This window comes from Pyxicephalus adspersus, chromosome 5 (assembly GCF_032062135.1).
Source record: "Pyxicephalus adspersus chromosome 5, UCB_Pads_2.0, whole genome shotgun sequence".
NCBI lineage: Eukaryota > Metazoa > Chordata > Amphibia > Anura > Pyxicephalidae > Pyxicephalus > Pyxicephalus adspersus.
The window spans coordinates 88,738,838-88,747,122 of record NC_092862.1 but is presented as its reverse complement, the minus strand read 5'-3'; the positions used below and the strand labels follow the sequence as shown (position 1 = coordinate 88,747,122).

General features: G+C 38.2%; 1 long non-coding RNA gene across 1 annotated transcript in view; it reads left to right on the top strand.

Moving 5' to 3' along the window:
* LOC140331237 (uncharacterized) overlaps window positions 1-8,285 on the top strand; it is a 166,541-nt gene that overhangs the window by 154,345 nt on the left and 3,911 nt on the right. The window contains exon 4 of the long non-coding RNA XR_011920901.1: window positions 6,018-6,122. This is a non-coding gene — a long non-coding RNA (uncharacterized lncRNA). The remainder of the gene's footprint in view (window positions 1-6,017; window positions 6,123-8,285) is intronic.

Sequence of the window (8,285 nt, the reverse complement as noted above, 5' to 3'; positions counted from 1 at the left end):
CTCGCCAGTGTAAAGCTGCCGGAGATGCGCGGCTCCCGCCGCAAGCTTTTTCAGTTGCTGCATAGCGCGACGACGTACGATTTCGGATCGCGAATACGAATGCGCGAGCGATCATCCGATTCTGCTTGATGAATCAGGGGCAATGAGTTTCAACGCTGATCTTTCATACTCCCTGATACGCTGCATAAGGTGTTGGGGATATGTACCACTCCTTATGGCCTCTGTGCCCAAGACGCTTTTAATGCGTCAGAAGATGTCACTCACACTTTGAATTATTACACACTATTATGTATTACTACAGTAATAAGGGGTTGGCATAGATATACTTTTCTCAAAAATCTTTTGAATACTTGGAGGTTACAACTTTTTTTCCCAATTTTTGCACCTCCTGTGTTTTTTAAAATATTCAGACTGTCTAGATAGTCCCCCATTAAGAGTGCCTATATATATATATATACTACAACATTAGAATACTAATTACATATCGGGTCTTTATATGTAATCTTTTAAAGATTTCATTAAGAAAACTTATATTAACGTAATACTTTAAACAGTGGCATTGGCATAAAGAACGTTCCTAGTGATTCCTAAAGTTAATACATATTCAGCTATGCATTCAAGATTAATGTAAAGAAATGTAGGAGTATTATGAACAGATTGTAGGTTATAATCAAATGTTGCAGTTCTAATATTAGGAATCTGAAGACCCCATATGCGCAGTAAACTTTGTTTCTAACCCACCGCAACAAAATGCATCCTCTTTGGTTTATTACAGAAAAGTGCATACTTGTAATTTACAAAAAGTGCAAAGATTATCAGCTAAAAACAAATTCCATTAAAGCCCAATTCCAGGGAAAAAAGCACCCTACGCCTTATCTGTGTATGAACCCTCAAAATCATATGAAAGACGACTACTGTAATGTGATCTCATTCTCTTCATTGGTCTTGCTGCCCAGTCTTGTGTCCTCGTTTGATGTCTTTGCTGAATGCTGTAGGTTCCTGTGTGGATTACCAGAAACTAGGCAGAATTCACCTCACCAGGAAGCAATGTGGGCACAGTCGACCAGACATGCTCATATCATGGAGAAGGAGTAAGAAAACTTGTGAACTGTTATGTCATGACTGAAAATTTGGGATACCAATTTTTTATTTGAAAAAATAAAAAATTGGAAATGAAGTTCAGTTAGAAGTGTTTTTGTTTTCCCTGGAAATGAGCTTTATCTCTCAGCTCATTTATTAAGATAAGAATTAAAAGATTATTGGCATTTCAGTTTTTTTCCACATTTTGGCGAACAGAGCCTCTAGTGGTTAGCTTGTTTCACTAGCATTTCCAGATCTGTACTGCGAGGCACAACACACCACACAGAGTAAAAAGCATGTGTGTTGCACTAAAGCAAAACAGATTTTACCACCTCTTACTGCAACACATACCTGTGAATAGGTTTTTAATCCATTCCACAGGTTTGGAGACACCCACACATTTAGATATATTAGATTTTCTTGGTGGATTACCCACACAGTCTGCTGTTACATCAAACAGACTGAAAACTGGTAAAAAAAAAGTCCATAGGAAAACTTTGTTTTCATTACCACAATTGCAGAACAGGGAACCTATTCTGGAACCGCATACACTCACAAAGTTGTCAGCACAGTTACATTTTCTGTTTTCAAAGTAGATATATTCACAAAATTAAAATCTATGTATGAAGAATACTCCAAAATGCAGAAAATTAAACAAAATATAAAATTGTCATTAGTAACTTCCACCTAAAAAGTCTAATTTAAAACTTTATTAAAATAATTCAGCTTAGTTTCTGGTCAGCATACATGTTTTAAGTCAGTGATTCAGGAAGTATTGATGCTAATGAAACAGTACAACAACAATACAACATATATTGTCGCCTTTTCAGAAGAAGTTGGCAGTGGCAACCTAAAGCAATGTATGGATTGTAGGATTCTTATAAAATGTTACTTGCTAAATAACAAAACAATTTTATTAAAAACCACCACGGTGGTTTGCTGATCTATTTTTATAAATTCTCCACTTTTCATAAACCTAGAAATACCCATTTCCCCAAAAAATACTGTTGAGTGTTTATTTAGTAATAGGCTATTCCTATTGTCCAGTAAAGTCCCTTTTCAGCCCTTCTTTTTTAAGGTAAATATTATACTCTGTTTGATACTAGACTATACTAAAAAACCCTATGGACATAGTTTATCCAGGGAAAGTAAAAAAAAACCCTTATAAAGCATAGTTCAATTAGCTCCAAGAGGGGAAAACATTCCTTCCTGATCTTGTGGGGCAATCAAACATTCCCTGGGTCAACAGTCTCTGTTGTTATGAACTGGACTAGCAGTGCCGCAGGTGATCACTAATGGCAGTAACTGATGCATGAAATCAAGTTTATTACAAGAACAAGAACAAATAATTTGAGACAAAAACTAAAACTGTGACAATCCAGAAAATATCACAGACAAAAACAACTAACTAATAAACTTATAAGGACCAAAAGGTACACAAGCTCAGGTCAGATCAGGTCAGGATCAACAGGTTTTAGGACAGGAACCAGGATCAGGCCAGAGAGCCAAAATTACATTGAGGATCTGGCAAGCACTCAAAGAAGGGCAAACCCTTAAATAGGGAGCTCCCAGCTGCTTGCATAATGAGCTCTTCCTGCATGTGGCCATCTGCTAATGGCCAGTGGAAGCTCATCGTTACCAGGTATTCAGCGCCACCAGCAGGAGAGGCAGATAATCATAACAATTGTCTTTACTTTAAAACTTTAATGGCCAGTTATATTCTATGTGTCAAGAAAAATATCTGTTTCTTATCAGCTGTTTCTTAATCTATAGAAATTGCTGAAACTACTTCCTGTGGGATCCTATTCCATATTTCACAGACCTTACTGTGAAGAATCCCTTTCTTATGTGCAGATTAAGCTTCTTTTCCTCAGACACAAAGGGCCTGATTTATTAAAGAGCTCCAAGGCTGGAGAGGATATACTTTCATCAGTAAAGCTGGGTAATCCAGCAAACCAGAAATAGATTTCTTCAATGTAATTTGCTATTTGCTAGTAAATGTTTAGAATCCTGAACCAGAACCATTCCAGGTTTGCTGGATCACCCAACTTCACTGATGAATGTGTATCCTCCCCAGCCTTGGGGAGTTTTAATAAATCAGGCCCAAAGAGTGCCCTCTTTTGCTTTGCAATACACTTAAAGTGAATATTTGTAAAGCAAGTTCTCTATTTGGACCATTTATATATTTATATTGGGTGTTCATTGTCCCCCTTAAACAGCTTTTTTAAAGAAGAATAGATTCAGTTTAGCTAATCTCCCTTTATAGCTGAGCTTATTCATTCCTTTTATATGTTTGTTTGCCCTTCTCTGCACATTCCCCAGTTACACAATATTCATTTTGTGAACTGGTGCCCAAAAATGGACATATTCTACATGAGGTCTGACCAATGCTTTCTACAGGGGTAGGATTACATCTCGATCTCTGCAGTCTACTCCTCTTTTAATACGAAAAAGTACTTTGCTAGCTTTAGAGATTGCAGCTTGGAAATGGATTCTATTATTAAATCTAGGATCTTTCAAAACCCCCAGATTCTTTTCTGTTTTTAAATTCCCCAAATGTATTGCTCACAGACAGTATAAAGCATGCATGTTGTTAACCAACAAGTGCATAATTTTACATTTATACATCCAAGTCTGCTTGTAAATTGAAGATGTCATATATGGACTTACATAGTTACATAGTAGGTTAGGTTGAAAAAAAACATAAGTTCAATCACTAGGGAAATAAACATATCCCAACTTAATTCCATTACATAGTTTGGTGTCACCTGCAAGCGCAGAAATGGTTCTTTTTATCCCAAATGCTATAAATTTTATAAAGATGTTAAACAGTAAAGGTCCCAACACTGTACCCACTAATAACCCGAGGATATGGTCTACACACCAGTTCTCTATTCATTTACATATTATAAACCTTTTGACCCTAACTTGCACATTACCCATCTATGGGTTACTGTGTCAAATGCAAGTACACTATATCAACTGCTACTTCATTGTCCAGCTGTTTACTTACTTCCTCATAACAAAGAGAGTAAATTTGGTCTTTCTTGAATCCATGCTGACTATGACTAATTACTTAATATTTTCTAACAAAAACTCTTCTCGGTCTGTAATTACTTGATTACTTGACTTTGCTCCCTTTTTAAAGATAAGTACCACATTAGCCTTATGGCAATTCATTGGTACCATGCTAGTGATCAAAGAGTTAGAATCAATGGCTTTGAAATAACAGCTCTCAGCTTTTTAAGGACAAACTCCAACTGTTCAATCATATCAATTTTGAGCAAGGTGCAAGGTTCCTTTAAGGCTGTGACATTACTATATGGATTTTGGACTTGAGTTCTACCATTTTTGTATAGTGTACACAAAGCTAAAAAAAAATTATTAGAAAATCTGCTTTTTCTTTATTCCCAGTTACTAACCCCCAGACAACCTTTAATAGACTTGCATAATCTGACCTGATCTTTTTGCTGATATATTTTACATTTTTTGTTGGATTTGACCTAATTTCCTTTGCAATCTGTCTTTAATTTTAATTTTTGTGCATTTGATTCCTTTTTACATCTTTTAGTGTGCTTTTTATAATTTTAAAATTATAAAAATGATCTTTTAGCTTTATGATTTTGAAATGCCCCTTTTCTATTCTTAATAATACCATTAGCTATGAGCCACAAAGGGTTTTAATTTTAGCCCTGTAATCATATTGCCCAATGTATACAGTAGACTTGGAAAATTACTTTTTCTGTTCTGTGTTCTTTGAGGACAATGTCCCCTCCCATGTCTAACAATGGAAAATATGCTTTCTGTTTTTATCTTTCCTTTTTTCAGATCACATTTAGATAGATGCCACCACCATTTCCTCTTACTCTGTCTTTCTGAAAGAGAGTATGGCCAGGAATGTAAACAGCCCAGTCATGGGAAGAACAAAGCCTAGTGCTCTTCATACATTGGCCCTGATTTATTAAAGTTCTCCAAGGCTGGAGAGAATACACTTTCAACATTGAAGCTGGGTGATCCAGCAAATCTGGAATGGATTTGGTCCAGGATTGAAAACATTTGCTAACAAAAGCTTGACTTTTCGGAAATTTATTACAGGTTTGCTGGATTACCCAGCTTCACTGACAAAAGTGTATTCTCTCAAGCCTTGGAGAACTATAATAAATCAGGGCCATTAGGTCTTCCGACTCCCTTCTTTTGTGGAATCACCTGACACAAATTTGCCATTGCAATTTAAAAGTTCCTAAAATTTGTGTTTTAATATTGTCTTGCAGTACTGAAAGAAAGCCATGAACCCCTAGTGGCATTCCACTTTACAAACAGATCCTGCATAGCTAAGTACCGGTAGGATCAAGGTGGCAGAGGCCTGCTGTATGTTTTGAGGTAAATGCAGTCTAGTTGTGCCAAACATTTCTGTGGCCAAACAAGCCTATCGCTGATTCAGTTAATAGTTCCTGAAGGTCCTGGTTTATATCTATATGTCATATGTCTCTCAAGCTCAGAGAAGCTTTTGTCCATGTATAGGGAGATGACCTTAAAGATTTTTCATGGGGTTTACATTTTTCTCCTACGTTCTCATTATATGTGTCTCAGCTCCTCCTAAAGGTGCCTGAAATGTGCAGCTACTTGTAAGGAACGTAATTTTGCTGAGTCTTGAAGTTAAGTTGTTTTTGTGTTTTTGCTATATTTTGCAGATAATTGAGTTGTGTCAAAAGTAGTTATATCCTCCTTATCAGTAGGTCAATATTTGCTCCATCCTTACCTTGAGGCTTCCTACCTTGAAACATCTTGCTCAGCAAAGTTGTTAATTAAGTTTTTTGTTATTGACTAACTACTAAGTGTCTTCCACCTTGTTGTCTAACTATATAAACTGCAATGTGATATTAAACTTTGAGAAGTGATATAACTACATGCTTGATTGAGCTGCTTGTGTGTTATAGAGGCCACGATAGAGAGGGAACCTGATCTGGGATCAGCAAGAAATCGCCTTAACAGTTTGGCGTCAGAAGTGGGATATTTACCTACCTTACAAGGACCAGGATCGGGTAAGTGTAAATTTTCTTTTCTACCTCTGCCCTCCCCTGGGTCCCTGTGGATATCTTACGAACCTAAGCACTGTGGCAGTGTAGACTCCCTCATAGAAGTACTGGGTTCTTAGTTTGGAAGATTTGAGAAATCTTTTATTGAATTTGTGCACACTCGTGGCCTCTGTTTTAATTTATAGAGTATAGGAATTTTCTTGCATAATATAGAAGTATAAGAAATATTGTATATAAGATAAGTTTGTGTACTAATCTGGTTGCCAAGGTGAGGTTGGGTGGATCCTCACTGCTGTGGTTGCCTCGGGCAAGCAGTAACGTGACCTAAGCTGCGCTTTGGTAAGCAGTCCTTGGAACAGGATGTCAGCGAGCACTGCAGCTACCAACTGAACTAACAATAACTGTGAACAACTGTCTGATATTTATACTGTGATTTATACTGCAACTATGGAAAATTTCCAAGGTAAGGGGAATAACCCAGAGGAACCTAAAGAACCCTCTAGGAAACATGTAAAAAAAATATAAAAGTGTGCTAGGAACCTGACAACAGGGATGCCCCTATAATGTTAACTGTAGAGCAGGAGATTATTACACTGACCCCTTTACATCACACCTGAAAAATGGAACGGAGAGCCTAAAATGTCCTATCCATCCCAACTCCTGCACAAACAAATGTAAATGATTATCCCCTTATAACTGAGGCACACTATAAATGTTATGAGAAGAGTTACACAATGAGTTTGTAAGAATACAGGGAGATAGGAAATCCATGGCCACTGCATTAGCATGCAAGCAAAAGCCATGAGAAACTAAGTGATTATGCTAGAAGGTTTAGGAAAGTGTGGAAGGAAAAAGCAGGTTTAGGAGGAGATCTGAGTATAGTATTTACTCAGTCACTGATTAATGGAATACTTCCTGAACATGACCCACTGCTAAAATGATTATTGACAACTGGACCACTTTAGATGCCCCAAACATTGTTGCCCAGTTATTGACAAAGGATGCTGCAGGATGTTTTGAGCTGCCTAAGTCGTCCAAGCCCCATGTACAGGGACTCCACCACCACTATGTTAGAGATCTCTGACCAGGCTGATGAAAACCCAATAATCACATTGGATTTAAGACAATTCCTGATAGACTTCTTAGTAGATACATGAGCGACGTGTTCTGTCCTCCGAACCTGGTCAGGTCCAACTACACCTGGTCGGCCCTCTGTGGAAATAAACAGAGTCATCACCCCTACAAGACGCACACCTCATATCCCCATATATACAGTACATGGAGAATACATTACACATCACTCATTCAAGGTATTACCTAGTTGTCCAGTTAACCTGTTAAGAAGAGACCTGATGGGATCTCTGGGAATGTCACTGGTTGTTGACCCAAAGGGAAGGATTAATGTCAATACAATCTTCCAACTGCCCTTTTTAGATTTTCCAGTTCCTGACAGCACATGGTCCACCGGACCATATGACGTGGGATTCCTGGACTGCACCCCATATACAGCACTCACAAAACCACATACACCAATATACCAAAAGCAGAACTCTTTTACTAAAGGCAAGGAAGATTCCTTAGCACCCATGATTCAATCTTTCTGCAAGCAATGCATACTTAAGAGAACCTGCTCTCCTCATAATACTCCAGTAAATCCTGTCAAAAAGCCAGATGGCTCATACCGCTTTACACAGGATCTCAGAGCCATCAATGGGCTGATCACAGCCCTAACACCGGTCATGTCAGATCTTAGTACCATCCTTACAGCAGTACCACCCGAGACCCAATTTTAAAGTGTTTTTGATTTGGCCAATGCATTTTTCTCTATACCATTATCACCCGAGAATCAGCCCCTTATGGCTTTTATTTTTAAGGGACAACAATATACCTGGTGCCACTTGCCCCGGGGCTTTGTTGACTCACCGGCAGTCTTCTTAATTGCCCTCGAGCAGGTGGTTGCCAACTGGCAGCCACAGCATGGTTCCACTTTATTATTATGCACAGTAGCCCCTCTAAGGAGGCATGTCAGAGGGACACGGTGTCATTGTTGTGTTTTCTGAAAAAGGGTGTCGCAGAAAAAGTTCAGTTCTGTTTGCAACAGGTCACATTCCTGGGAATGCTTTTAACCCCAGGATCCCTGCTGCTAGCCAATTTTTGCAGACACTGGAT